This window comes from Apis laboriosa, unplaced genomic scaffold (genome assembly GCF_014066325.1).
Source record: "Apis laboriosa isolate Shangri-la unplaced genomic scaffold, ASM1406632v1 scaffold12_cov154, whole genome shotgun sequence".
Lineage (NCBI taxonomy): Eukaryota > Metazoa > Arthropoda > Insecta > Hymenoptera > Apidae > Apis > Apis laboriosa.
In genome coordinates this window covers 4,725,724-4,741,681 of record NW_025221207.1, presented here as the reverse complement: position 1 = coordinate 4,741,681, position 15,958 = coordinate 4,725,724, and the positions used below count along the sequence as shown (strand labels likewise).

General features: G+C 32.9%; 1 protein-coding gene and 1 long non-coding RNA gene across 4 annotated transcripts in view; one reads left to right on the top strand and one right to left on the bottom strand.

Annotated features, from left to right (window-relative positions):
* LOC122720623 (lachesin-like) overlaps positions 1-15,958 on the top strand; it is a 190,053-nt gene that overhangs the window by 119,213 nt on the left and 54,882 nt on the right. The gene's annotated exons all lie outside the window — the stretch shown is intronic.
* The window catches only part of LOC122720624, an 85,852-nt gene continuing 77,464 nt past the window's right edge, over positions 7,571-15,958 (bottom strand). Inside the window, exons 2-5 of one of the 3 annotated variants that reach the window (XR_006347792.1) lie at positions 10,130-10,431; positions 9,146-9,758; positions 8,539-9,034; positions 7,571-8,466 (exon numbers count right to left, since the gene is read on the bottom strand). This is a non-coding gene — a long non-coding RNA (uncharacterized LOC122720624). Of the gene's footprint in view, positions 8,467-8,538; positions 9,035-9,145; positions 10,432-15,958 lie in introns of all 3 variants that reach the window. The other 2 variants (XR_006347791.1, XR_006347793.1) reach the window with 2 other exon arrangements.

Sequence of the window (15,958 nt, the reverse complement as noted above, 5' to 3'; positions counted from 1 at the left end):
CATGTCATGCTCTCCTAATACAAAGTCGAATTTTTGGACAAAAGTTTCGTTCATTCGAATATTTGGAAATTTCCGAGAATTTGACGTCAGTTCCAAGAATTTTAAAAATTCTCAGAAGTTGACGTCAGTCCCAAGAAATCTAGGGATACCGAGAATTCGACGTCATTTCCAAGAATTTCAGAGATTCCGAGAATTTGACGTCATTTCTTGGAAAAATTTTTCGATCGACCTCCTATCATGTCATGTTCTCCTAATACAAAGTCGAATTTTTGGACAAAAGTTTCCTTCATTCGAACATTTGGAAATTTCCGAGAATTTGACGTCAATTCCAAGAATTTCAGAGATTCCGAGAATTTGACGTCATTTCTTAGAAAAACTTTTCGATCGACCTCCTATCATGTCATGTTCTCCTAATACAAAGTCGAATTTTTGGACAAAAGTTTCCTTCATTCGAACATTTGGAAATTTCCGAGAATTTGACGTCATTTCCAAGAATTTCAGAGATTCCGAGAATTTGACGTCATTTCTTGGAAAAATTTTTCGACCGACCTCCTATCACGTCATGTTCTCCTAATACAAAGTCGAATTTTTGGACAAAAATTTTTCCTCGATCGAGGAATTTCGGTGTTAACCTTGTTTTTTAAATATCTCGTTTATTATTCAAGATATTAAAAAATGTTTCGAATAAAAGTTGAATGGTTTCAAAAGGGCTATATTCTGGTGCTCTCATTTTTTTCGTAGATTGACCAATAAAAAACTTTTCAAGCTCAACTTTATTTTCTTATATATTATGATATTTTTTTTAAAGCACCAATCGACGTATCACGGAATTTCCTATAAAAAAGCACTAAGCCATTTATAGTAAAAAACCATTAGTTTAAATGATATTTAATTAAATTTATTTATTTTCGAAACTATAAAATTTTTGCTGTATATGCCTTAGTACTTTTTTATGCAGAATGCCAAGAGACAGCAACTGGTATATTAAAAAATGTATAGTTCCATTTAAAGAATCGATATTCACCGTTATAAATCCTTAACCCTTCTATGTATAAAAAAATAGATAGCAACAGGATGTGCCCCATTGGAAACCACGTATCTTTTGTTCGAGACATTTTTTAATATTTCCAAAAATAAGCGAGATACAGCAGAAAATATTATTCGGACACTCGGTATAAAAAATGATGCAATCAATCATTAAAAACGGTCGAAATATTCCAAATAAGAGAAATATAGAATTTGAGTTTTTTAAAAATTAAAAAAATGATAAAAAACGCACTAGAAATGACAGCATTCGTTGTAAAACGTGAGTATGCAAGTAGAAAATATCTAAATTTACGTAAATTGTGAGAAAAAATGTTTCAGAGCTCTAAAAAAACGGCAACGCTAAGAAGAATGGTAAAAAATTGAGTAAGAGAACGATAGATATACGAGAAATGCGAAAAAACTCCTTTTATGTTATGTTCTCCTAATAGAAAATAGAATTTTTGATCGAAAGTTTCGATATATTGTTCGAGCACTTGGAAATTTCCGAGAATTTGACGTCAGTTCCAAGAACATTAAAAATTCTTAGAAGTTGACCTCAGTTCCAAGAATTTCAGAGATTCCAAGAATTTGACGTCATTTCTTGGAAAAGTTTTTCGATCGACCTCCTATCATGTCATGTTCTCCTAATACAAAGTCGAATTTTTGGACAAAAATTTTTCCTCGATCGAGGAATTTCGGTGTCAACCTTGTTTTTTAAATATCTCGTTTATTATTCAAGATATTAAAAAATGTTTCGAATAAAAGTTGAATGGTTTCAAAAGGGCTATATTCTGGTGCTCTCATTTTTTTCGTAAGTTGACCAATAAAAAACTTTTCAAGCTCAACTTTATTTTTTTATATATTATGATATTTTTTTTAAAGCACCAATCGACGTATCACGGAATTTCCTATAAAAAAGTACTAAGCCATTTATAGCAAAAAACCATTAGTTTAAAAGATATTTAATTAAATTTATTTATTTTCGAAACTATAAATTTTTTGCTGTATATGCCTTAGTACTTTTTTATGCAGAATGCCAAGAGACAGCAACTGGTATATTAAAAAATGTATAGTTCCATTTAAAGAATCGATATTCACCGTTATAAATCCTTAACCCTTCTATGTATAAAAAAATAGATAGCAACAGGATGTGCCCCATTGGAAACCACGTATCTTTTGTTCGAGACATTTTTTAATATTTCCAAAAATAAGCGAGATACAGCAGAAAATATTATTCGGACACTCGGTATAAAAAATGATGCAATCAATCATTAAAAACGGTCGAAATATTCCAAATAAGAGAAATATAGAATTTGAGTTTTTTAAAAATTAAAAAAATGATAAAAAACGCACTAGAAATGACAGCATTCGTTGTAAAACGTGAGTGTGCAAGAAGAAAATAGCTAAATTTACGTAAATTGTGAGAAAAAATGTTTTAGAGCTCTAAAAAAACGGCAACGCTAAGAAGAATGGTAAAAAATTGAGTAAGAGAACGATAGATATACGAGAAATGCTAAAAAACTCCTTTTATGTTATGTTCTTCTAATAGAAAATAGAATTTTTGATCGAAAGTTTCGATATATTGTTCGAGCACTTGGAAATTTCCGAGAATTTGACGTCAGTTCCAAGAACATTAAAAATTCTCAGAAGTTGACGTCAGTTCCAAGAAATGTAGGGATTCCGAGAATTCGACGTCATTTCCAAGAATTTCAGAGATTCCGAGAATTTGACGTCATTTCTTGGAAAAATTCTTCGATCGACCTCCTATCATGTCATGTTCTCCTAATACAAAGTCGAATTTTTGGACAAAAGTTTCGTTCATTCGAATATTTGGAAATTTCCGAGAATTTGACGTCAGTTCCAAGAATTTTAAAAATTCTCAGAAATTGACCTCAGTTCCGAGAAATGTAGGGATTCCGAGAATTCGACGTCATTTCCAAGAATTTCAGAGATTCCGAGAATTTGACGTCATTTCTTGGAAAAATTTTTCGATCGACCTCCTATCATATCATGTTCTCCTAATACAAAATCGAATTTTTGGACAAAAATTTGTCTTCGATCGGGGAATTTCGGTGTTAACTTTGTTTTTTAAATATCTCGTTTATTGTTGAAGATATTAAAAAATGTTTCGAATAAAAGTTGAATGGTTTCAAAAGGACTATATTCTGGTGCTCTCAGTTTTTTCATAGGTTGACCAATAAAAAACTTTTCAAGCTTAACTTTATTTTTTTATATATTATCATATACTTTTTAAAAGAGCAATGCATGTATTGTGATATTCTTTATAAAAAATATTAAATCATATTTTTCGAAAAATTTATTAGTTCAGGAGATAATTAAATATAATTGGATATCTCTTAAACTAATGAATTTTTGCTTTAATGTTGTATTTTGTTATTAAAAGTAGTATGGTATTTTTAATTAGGCCTCAAAAAATATAGAAATCTATTTAAATAATAAATTAATTATTTTTCAGTTTTTGTTTTTTATAGGAAGAGAGAAGTATTCACATAATATTGTGTCCCTTTTGAAACTACATTACTTTTATTTGAAACATTTTTTAATATTTTTTAGAATTGAGATATATCAATTAATACTATTGAGACTCGGTATATCACATTATATAATCGGTATCTCTTTAACTTTTTATTTTATTAAAAAGTGTTTCGGATAATATTGTATAATTTCATGAAGGAAATACTCTGATATTAGTAATTTTTTCACAAGTAAATGTGTCCAGGATTTATATCATGAAATTAATTTTGTTATTCTAAATGGAACCGTACGTTTTTTACTATACTAATAAATGCATCTTTATATTCTCCATAAGAAAATACTAAGCCATTTATAGGCAAAGAGCATAAATTCTTAATTCGTGAATGTTAGAATCTCATCGGTCAGAAACCCATAAAGAAATCGGTAACACTTGACGATCGATAGAAAAGAAATTCCTCCTTTCTCGAAATTCCGACAAGCATTAAGCACGCATACGTTCGAGGAATAACACGATCCTCCCCTTTTCTCCGATCGGCCATCCCCTTTCTCGGTTGAGGGAAAGAAGAGTTTGTTTCAACGACATCGGGAATAGTAGCACTCGCGGGAGAAAAGTGGACGTGTAAGAAAGGGTGAGGCGAGAAAACGTTTGAAGAAGGGTCAGAGGTGATCGGCGGCAATACTGGCAACGATGGCCACGGTGGTCGGATCCCCGTGGGATAGCACGTTATTCGCTTGCGACTCCTTATACCCGAAGACACGACTCGACCCTTGACCCATCGAACCAACCTTCTGTCTCTGTTTTTCTTACACGTCCTCCACGTTTTTCCTCTCCCTTTTTTCTTTTTTGGGGGGGTTTCTTGCCCTCTCTGCTTCTCTCGATTTCCCCTCTGGAATGACTTTCTCCTTTTCCCACCCTTTGCTCCCTATTTCTTTTCGCACGTTCTCTTAGCGCGAGTCCCACTGTTTCACGTTATATACCCGCTGTCCTTCTCGTGTTATACGACTGTCGGTGGTGGATGGTCATAAACGTTTTCAACGTTTCCACGATCCACCTATGGTAGCTCGCAGCGACAATTATTGGCCACGAGCCACGTTGTTAAAATAACTGACGATTCTTGCTGAGCACGTGCTTCTTGATGTCCGTTGACGTAAGGGAATGGAGGATCATCGTTATCATCGTTATCAAGGCTCTCGTTATCGCCGCGTTTCATCAACTTTTCGAATTTTCCTCCCTTGGTTCGGAGGATGGATCGATGAGATTAGGGGAATTGAGAAGGAGCTTGATTTTGATTCTTTCTTGTTGTGTGTTTCAAAATCTTGTTTTGCGGTTTTTCCTCTGTTCTATATTTTATCGAGTTTTATCCGACGAATTATTTATCGAGCTTTGCTTGTGAATATATTCGTGTATTTAAACTTTAATGAAGATTAAAAGTTTGTTATATGTTTTCTAGTTAATATTTAAATATTATATCAATATTTAAATGTTAATCAAATAATGTATATTAATCAAGGGAGAAAATAAGGAAATAAAATAATTAATACGTGATTAGAATATGAATAAAAAATTTAAACTTTCTTTATATAAAAATTAATATTAACGTCGAGTACATTTGTTTTTTTTTTTTTTTTTTTTTTTAATATATTGCACGTATACAAGATCTTGTCGAACACGTGTTTCTTAATATCCCTTGACGTAGAGATACGGAGGATCACTCGTTACCGTAACTTTCACCAACTTTCTGACTTTCTCACGACTGGTAGCACGAAAAGTTTCAGAAATAAAGAAGTTTTCGAGAAGGAACACGACTGCTCGCATTGCTAACGGCTACGTAATTGCAGATGTGTGTCGAAACTGTGAACAGGTTCGTTATGGTTCCTGCGGTGGTATTGAAAAACCCTGCTCGGTCGGAATTAAGCGCTGATCCTAATCGTAATTACTGCCAATTTTGAAGAAGATCTGATGAGATTAGTAGCAGTAAAGTTAATTTATTTTTTGCGTATTCCCTAATTATTACTAATTAGTACATTGGAAAAAATAACAAATTTTAAGAACCTTAAACAAAGGGTTTAAGAAAGGATCGATCTTTCGCGCGATTTAAATATCTAAGAAAAATATTCTTGATCCCACGTTTATCTCACAATTTCCTAAAATTATTTGATAAAATTTACACCTATATATCAACTTCCTCGACTTTATCGCGTCGCGCAACGACCGCATTGTGCCGAAGAAAGGAAAGGAAGGATAAAAGGAATAACCACGGATGATCGGGGATAATAAATCGATACTCGTAATCATTTTTCGATTACAAAACGAAACACAGGGTAAAAAGGTCATCATCCGTCCAGCTCGAAAAGTATTGACCCCCATATTTTCCGAGCAAACTATCCGCTCCAACTATTTACTCCTGGAAACCGCGAGAAAGAATCAATCTTTTTTTTTTTTTTTTTTCAAATCGATACCTCTCCCGTTTACTCTTCTCCTTCGAACGTTTCTCGAAATATTTCTTCGACCGAGTAATATTTATTCAATTTATCCCGTGAAACGATTCTCCATTCATCGTTTCCTTGCTTCTTAGTGCGATTTTCGAGGCGCGAATACAGCACGGCACGAAAGGAGGAAGGGGGAGGAGGTTGGATGGAGAAGTATTTTTGCTGAAATAACCACCTCTGCTAGCCTCTACTTCATTAATGTGGGTTCAGAATTGCTGCTCGTACCATCGTTGACCATTTAGTAATGTTTCGCGGCCGCTTAATGAATCCTGATAGATTCCCGCTAATATTTCGTTCGGTTCAATTTTGGCTCGGGCCGGAAGGGGAGTCGGGGGTTCCGGCCGCCGAAAAGCCAACATTTGTTTCCGGTGAAATCGAGCACGATGGAATTGAATTATGGGCCGTGGTTCGCGTTCTTCTTTCATGAATAGAATAGAAATGGAATGTATATTCTGTTTTGTGTGCGTAGAAGGATATTTTGAAATGGTATTGATATTTGTAACGAGTGGATTTTTTTTTTTTTGAAGAGTGGAGTAGAGACGATATTAAATGGTTGTAAAAATTTGATTTGAAGTTTAATTGAAAATTAAAATTATATTATTATAACAGTGATATTTGTTTTTAGATATTTTATAATTTTGAAATCTGAAAAGTTTAATTCGAGAATAAATCTTCCGATTTATTTATATTTATCCTTTGAAGAAATTTTATCGTATTAGATACGATACGGTTTGATATTTTTAAGAAAAGATTGATTTGTATATGAGATATATGGAATGGAAATCGAAGAGAAATATTGTGGATTTTTTCTCAACAAGATAATATTATAAATTTTAAATATTATTCAATTATATTCTACAATTTTTCTACATTATACAAAGATGTCTTATGTTTAATGTCCAATGTTTAAATTTTAAATTCTCGATTTCTCGTCAGTTAATAATGCTTGCGAAATTGAAAGTATTACCTTTCGCGTGAGCGAAAAGCAAGAGGCTCTAAATCACACACTTTGGCCTATTTTCTCGAAAATGAAGAAAGACGGCGAGATGCGCCCGAGGGAGGGTAGAATTCTTCCTGCGGTTCAAATTAGTGTTTGAATACGACGGATGGTCATTGAAATTACTCGGAATGTCCGTTTACTCTCTGGAGAACGCTTACTCGACTGGCATGGTCTATCGGGGGATCAATCTTGACGGTGGAAATTCGACGAAAAACAAATTGTTCCACCTGCTTCCTGCTATTTCGACCACCGTTGTTCAAAAAAGTTTCTTCCGTGATTGACGTCCACTTGATATCTATTGTATCGAAAAGGATATCAAATATTCGTTTTACTTTGGATAAAGAAATTCTTACCATTACGTTTCTCCGTAGTTAGAGGGGGAAAAAAAATTATTTTAAATGGTTGTACAGTGTAATATGATATCAAGGATTTAAGGATTTAAGGAAAAGGAAAAATTGGTAGTTAGTGACATTTAAATGAAAATTGCAAAATAAAAAAAAGAAACTTTATTCGATAAAAATCCAGATTATCTCGACTTTACAAGGTTTCTTTTTTCAATAACTCGTTAAGAAAATCTCGTATTTATCTGTCTCGTTGTATTCGTACCATACATCACGTAAAACTCCAGTTTTTATTAATATATTCTCCGGTTGTTTATTACTATATTAGATTCTCATAAATTCTCACTTCTGAACGTAAAATTCCACTAATCTTTTACAAAGAGATACGAGATATTTTTAAAACGTAGCTAAATTAATAATGCGTTTATTATTACATTGAATAAATATAATATGCGCAACATCGTTATAGCCAACGAATGATTTTTAACGTAATATATAAACGCACGTTTTAATACACACGTATCTCGAAATAAACGGGCGATTTATGCCCGTTTAATAATTTTCCACGACAAACGAAACGGGGAGGGATTGAACGGCCCCTCATAAACGCCTGCGTGCCTATGGCGGATATTAAAATCGGTAAAAGAGCATCCTTGGAAGAGTCATGTGAAAAACTCATTAAAATCGTTGTCAACCGATTAAACCAAATAATAAGTGTTTGGACCTGGTTGGCCGACGTTCGTTCGAATTAATTTTAATTGCAATTTGCTGGTGATACTGCCTTATCGATATTCATTATTTAAAGACATATTAATCGTAGCCGACCCCTCCACTTAATAGAAATGGCTGTTATTAATTTCACGATTAATAATATCTCATCGGCATAAAATCTGTATTATCTCGGAAACAACCGTTGCATCGTTGATCTTCCATCAATTAATCAAAATGACAACTAAATATACACGGCCATTTCTTGTCCAATATCGTATTTATATATCTTGCTTATTTTCAAATAGTTTAAATTATATTATAGATGATGGTAATAAATTATTACTTGATAATCATTATCAATATTTTTAATTCCATTTTTTTCAACTTCATAGCGTATCATTCCTAAAAAAATAAAAAAAATGAATGAACGAATGAATGAATAAAATAATTCTCAATACAAAGTCGAACGTATACCGATAATCTCCCATATTCTTCATGCTACCACCATACCTCTGTACAAGTTTCGAGGGATTAAATCGTGGGTCGCAAAGTTGGATGGATAGTTCCGTGCTCCGTGGTATTACCCTTGTAAATTTTCGGATACACGTGGAAATACATTTGTTGGAAAAACAAAAAACAAAAACGGCGTCGCGTCACGTATGCATCGGTGGGCTAAGAAAAGTGGCAGTTTCACGAATACGTGCGGAATATTCTATGCCAATCAAATTGTGAGAACGCATCCGTGCACGCTTACAAATGTAAAATTGATACAAGTACTTAGAACTTTATTAAATGTAGAAAAACTTCTCTCTATGTACCATCTTACATCTTCGAATATTTTTTAAAATTTTTTCCCATTCACATTCACATTCTTTGTCAATCCCTCTTGGAAATTTATTTATCGACGAGTACTCACAAAAACGGAGAAGTTTCTTCGTTTTTTAATTATTCCAAAATTGTGTTCCATTATCTACAAAAAAAATATTTCCATTACTCTTTCAAAAATCGTAAAGAATTCGAATTAAGAAGTACAAAAAAGAAAAAAAAATATCAACTCCAAAACATCTCTAAATATACATACCTTCATTTGAGAAGTGTAAAATAAAAATATCTCGGTTAAAAAAAGAAAATTAATAAGTCTCAAGTCCGAGCTCGAACGAGAATTCTCTTTTCCTTTTTTTTTTTTTTTTTCGAGACATCGACAAACGAAGACGAATTTCTCGATGAAAAAAAAGAAGAAGGAGGGGGATGTCTTTCAAGCAGTTTCTTCTTGACCGTTATTCCAGCTTACACAAGTTGCCAGCTGAGCCGGATAATCGCATTAACAATTACGCGCCGGCTCTACTGCGAGTTATCTAAATTGATTGCAAGAGTAATTGCATTCGCCGCCGAGGTTCCACCGCGTGAAATTAAAGCGCGCCGTTTTAAGCGTGTGCACATCGTCCATTGATATTTACACCTGTGCATTTTGGGATCCCGTGAAATTTTCCAGACTTCCTGCTGTTCTCGATTCTCGATAAACGATTTTCCAAACTCGTCGCTTTATGGATTATCGAGGAATTTTTAATTTCGTACATATTCAAACTGATTTAATTATTAATATGTTATTATTATCTTCTTTCCTCTCATTTATACAACTTGATGGATAAAAAGTTATTTCATTTTTGTTTCTAATGTCGCTTTTTGAGTAATATCTATGCGTATTTATTATGATACAATTATTTGATTTGTCATCGTTGAAAATTTTACTTGAACGGATTATAAAGAGTTTCTTTTCTTTCAGATTGATTAAACGAATACTGGAATATCAACGCGATTGCGAGCATAAAATTAGGGATTCAGGGTGTCTCAGAAACTGGTTCTCAGATAAATATTTATATTTAGTCGCATTTCGGATACTATTTAAATAATAGAAACACCGGGGGAGTCGAAATTGCCAAGCGTAGTGTAGTACCACGATGCATTAAGAAGCGAGAATAAGGGAATGTCCGAGGGAAAGTACTCGCAATTAAAGTTAATGGCCCACGTCTCGCTTCGAGCTTATATAATTGTAAGTGCTAATTACCTTAATCTATAGTCATCTGTTTTATTACAAATCTTCCCGTATTGTGCCCATTAAATTTTATACTCCCATTTGGGTACTTTTCGTTCTGTTTTGATTTTTTCACTCCGAAAGAAAATTGAAGATAAATTTTAATCAAAATCTCGAGTTTCCAAGAAAACACTATATCCAAGCAAATATATATTTCCACAGAATGATTCCTTCATTCTCGTATCGGAAAGGAATTATTTCCTCAAATTTCTTCAATTTTCTGATCGATCTATCCTTTCAAATCCCAAAAAAAGATGCTCTCCTGCAACATTCCCCTGGAACAAAAATTACCACCATGAGATACGCCTTTTTCTTTCTATTTCCACGCGTACGTGCAATCCGTTCCAGGATCAACCCCAGAACAGGATCGCACGCGACAACGTAACAACCCGACCGTTTTCTCCGCGTTTCCAATTTCAAGTGGCTTCCTTTCTTTCTCTCTATCTCTCTCTCTCTCTCTCTCTCTCTCTCTCTCTCTCTCTCTCAGCGCGTTGCCAACAAACAGACCATCCCCTACGTTGAAAGGCAGAGACGAGAAGGGGATGGAGAAGCGATGAGAAGGAAAGGATGAGAGGAAACGATAAGAAAAGCCGTAAGATAGCGCGTAAGATATTCCAGGCGAGGTATGGCGAGGTACCTTATCCGTGGCCACGGTATGAGAAAGAAATCTTTAAACGCGGCGCTTTGATTCATAGGTGGCCGCCTCGCCACTGAGGGACAGGAGAACGTGACCCGGCATCAAGTGCCCTATAAAATATTGCGGCCATGTAAATATCCTCGTAAAATTCAGTTCGACCAGTCTTGGGCGCCGCATCGACCACGTTTTCTCCTCACGTTGTTGATACGATCGTCGAGATATCTCGTCGATTTTTTTTTTTTTTTTTTTTTTTCGTCGATCGTTGTGACAATGTTGTTCCGATTTTTATCTGATCATCATCTGGAGAGAGGGGATGCAATTTCGGGGATGATTGAATGAGAATAGGTGATAAGATGTGGTAACGTATTTGCCATCTTTGGTTATACTTGGACAATTGCCTGTAAAAAGTGTTTATATATATTTGTAGAATTGATTGATATTTGTAAATAATTTATATTATGTAGGATATTTGATTCGTATCATATTATGGAAATGTAAAATATTCGTGGAATACCTTTTTAGGGATTTTAGAGATCAAAACCAAATGTTAACAAAATTTTTGTAGCTTTTTAATAATTTAATAAAATTAGTAATTTATTTGTGTAATGATATGACAAATGAGCCGATTAGAAACTGGAAATATATGTATATACATGATTTAAATGTATATATTAGATTTATACGCTTTAATTTATACAGCCTTGGGAATTGTTTAGGGCACGTATGGAAAACTAATTATGAAACATTGTAAAGTTTAATAATGTATTATAATTTTCTGATACGATCTAATAATGTAATATACCTAAAACATTTGATATTTAATCTTATAATAACCCATTTTTTGTTTTTCTTTATTATATAGTATTTCTTTTTAACAAGAATCAAATAAATCAATAATTTTAATCACACAATTTGGACGATTTTACTCGAATAATGACCAAGCCTAGACGCCAAACAACTCGCGAAATAATTACAACGAAATCTTTCATAAAAATAAAAATCAAATCCAATTTCAAAGATCTCGAAATTTCATTTAATGCGTAAATCACATGCGAATCAACCGTACAGGAGGAACTCTGTACAGAGTATAAACAAGAATCAATTTTCTCCTCGTTCAACTTTATAAACATTAGATCCATCTCTCCAAAACATCTCCCCTCCTCCTCTCTCTTCCTCTACCTCCGAGTCTCTCCAATCATCGAATTCGAAACGTGAGTTTATACATTTTCGAACATTTTCGCTCTTCGAGCAACAAATTTCCTTCACCTTGCAATATTTAACAGAATTTCACAGAAATGTTTCAGATATAGACCTTCTATAATATTAACCATCTTGCCACGAGCTACGAGATCACGAGAAAGAATTTAATAAATTATTTCTTCACGGAATTGGGCTCGAAATTTCTAAATGTTGAATAATAAAAATTAAGCGATTTCATCCAGTTGGGGAGAAGTTGTGGCAGTTCTTCTCGATTCTTCGTATGGATGGTCGGATGTCTCGATGAAATAAATTTTTACCCCGCAACTCGGTTCAATGCGCTTCCGGCCACCGTGTATCCACCGAGTTCTCAACTTTGAAACGCGTGCTGTGTACGCGAATTTTGCGGCCGGGTGCATACCACCTCGCGGGATCTTCACAGCCCCAATCAAAAAGTTTCCTGATTCATTGAAATTTTCATTGCCAACTTTTTCGCAAGAAACACTCCTGAAAAGGAACGTTTCTCACGTTGTATCTAGTCTTCCTGCATGTTTAGCTGGATGTTGCAAGTATACTTATATTTTTTTTTTTTTTTCGTTAAAATTTCATTTCGTAATTTTATTTTAAATTTTTTCAGGTTTTTTTTTTTTAGTAAAATTACAAAAGTATAGAAGATATATAAATTACAAGGACTATGTGGAAAGACTATGTGGAAAGACTATGTTGAAAAATTTTTGTATTAAATATGTCGTTTGAATTAATATTTGTTTATGAATTGCTGTTGATCAAATATTATTTCTTGTTGGATGCGATAAATTGATTGGAAATGTTTGAAAATTATATATATTCGTAGGAAAATAAATCGAAACGAATGATAACTAATTTCAGTGAGGGAAAAAAATGTCAAATCGAGGAGGGAGTTTGTAATGAGAACCGAAATTGAGTAAACGATCGAGATCGAACGTGTAATTGTTGGTTTAAGAATTCGTAGCTTGTATTTAGTTAAGTAAATATCAACGTAATTTGATTTGCCAACGAATTCTTTTAGTTTGTGCTAAACAGGAATAAAGAGAAACAGGAAAAAAGAAGTTTAATGATTTAAAAATATTAAGCAAGCAAGCGGTGATAAAATCTTCTAGATAGATTTAAATGTGAAATGTAGTTTGAATATTTTCTTGTACAGGGATATTGAATAAATTTAATTTTCTCATTCGTGAAAAGTAATATCTATTTGAAGAAATATAATAAAAAATTTTTAAGATAAAAGAATAATTCGTGTTATTTTGTTAAAAATATATTAAAGATATTCAAATATAAAACTCTGTTTCTCAAAATTAGAAAAACATAATTTTCATTTTAAACTAATTTTGAGCATTTCATATTAGACAAGGTATTGTAATTATGCAACAATACAGATAAGATCCTCGCTATTTATTTAAGGATGCGCTATTTCTCTTTATCGCGAATTCAGCCATACAAATATTGGAAATGATTTTTAGAGTTGAAAGAGTTTTTAATGGTTGCGTTCTTTCATACGAACTGTCATAAACTGCTGACCCGCACTCACGTAAATGACATTTGATATTTCAGGAAACCTTTCCCATTTATTTTTCCCTTATCTTTCGCGTGCATTTGTAAAAAAAAAAAAAAAAAAAAAAATTATCTGTCATCTTTCGGAAAAATTTAAAATGATCCGACAGAATCTCTGATACGATCGAATCCTTGAACGTGTTTTGTAATAAATTACAAAAAAAAAGAGAGAGAGAAAGATATAATAAAAAGTCAAAACAAATATAAATTCACAACAGATTTTTACATATAAATTTAAGAATCAAAAGATATTCCAATATCTCAAAAAATCACTCTTAAATATACATTCTTCTTCGTATACGAAATTTCTTCTTCGTTCCTCGTTTAACATTCGACCAACTTAGAAATCACAATTCAAGATAAAAAGATATTTACATACAACTTCCCTCGATATATATATATCTCTCTCTCTCTTACCAGAATAATGTCAACAAAAAAAAAATCCTAAAATATGATAAATAAGCAGCAGAGTTTTCAGTAACACGATTTCGCACGAATTACATTATATTCATATTCGACCGAAATCTCACGCGGCAAAAAGTCACGCCATACCATAATGCAACCGCTTTAACCGCTTCTCTTGTTTCTTGTTGGGCGGTATCGTGGCGAGCCAGTCGTCGCGATGGTACAAATTCGAATTCCGCAGGTATCGCGTTTTTCCTTCGGAAATATGGAAGGAGAAGGGGGAGAGAGAATCAGTTTCTTCACGAAGCGACGTTTTATTGAGCGCGCCCTTTATTTCGCCCAAGCTCACCCCGGTGATATATATTCGATTGCATAACTGTCGTTCCACCTGTGTTGGAGATACCACGGGGAGGGCTTACGTCTAATTTTTCATTGTAATACGATTTACGGAAACTTCTCAATGCGCCGCCGTCCCAACGCGGTGTACCGCGTAACTGGGGCAAGCTGTATTTTTTAAAACGATGGGGAAGGCGTCGTGGGACAAGATGAAATTGCGTACCGCGTGATATATACATTCCGGAATTAATTTTATATTTTTTTCCGTGGACACAATTTGAAATATGTATAATAATCGTGCTTGATGAAATTTTATTCTTTTTTCCATACGAGCGTAGTAATAGAGACAAGCACACCTCCATTTTTGTTTAATCGCGAATCCATGTTTATATTTTTATGATTAGACGAAATCTTAGATGATTCTTTTTGTAATATAACAATATGCTTGGGAAAAGTAAGTGAAGATTTGGAAGATTCATTTTCAGTCGATCGATGATAAGAAAATTTGGGAATATGTATTAATTTGTTTTCACGCTTAATTGAAAATTGAAAGGGAAATTGATCCAAATTTTAATTAAAAGAAAAAAACTCGAAACGTTTCATTTTACAATTTACTCATCAATTTTCATATAAAATTCGTTTACACGAAATGTAGTTAATTCGATTCTGTATTCATGAAAATATGCAATATCTTATCGTGCACGGTAGAAAATAGTCAATTCCATTAAATTTCTGCATGAATATGCGCATATATTTATTTCATATTTCATAATCGAAAGGAATATCTACATTGTGGGTAACGAATCAAGAGTTTGAGGAAAAACGTGATAAAACAAAGGGAAGGATATGAATAAAATGTTACTAGGTACTTTTTGTCTGGTATAAATTATAATCAAAGATTGGATTATTTAAAGAAAAATTGAGTTTCAAAATTAAGATTGATCGAAAATTTATTTTTTTTCACTTGTTTTAATAGTTTTAAATCGTAATAATTGACAAAAAAGAAAGTTGGAGAAAAATTTGTAAGGAAATTTTTATTATATAACACTTTTCAAATATTATAATTAAAATGTATTTAAAATATATCGCGAAAAGAAAGGAAAAAAATCATCACTTCAATAAAATAAATAGAAATAATTTCATAAATTGCAAAATCGTGGATTAATTCGATACTTTTATTAATTTTATCAATATAAGGATTCAGCGGATTTTAAATTTATTTATATTCCGATATTTTTGATCATTTTACATTTAAAGTACATTTGACATATATTTATTTTAACCAAAACGTTTATTTTAAAAATCCGCTATTTTCTTCCCACATTTTCACAACACGCCATTTGGCAATAAAAACGATAAGATAACAAACGAATTTTAACGAGAAGTTATTCCCAAAATAAATAAATAAATAAATACGTAAAAATGAATATTGAATTAAAATGCCCGTGTAACTTTATCGGTACCCGATATTTTGTTTCTTGTTATCGAATATATATGGCTCGCGAATACATTATTGAGAAAATATTGGTGGCGTGTTGGTATATCAGCCTGGTAGATTAACAATTACCGAATCCATAGGCATGTATATCGATTGGGAAGAACATTTTTCGTGTCAATAATTTTGAAAAGCAGTTGCT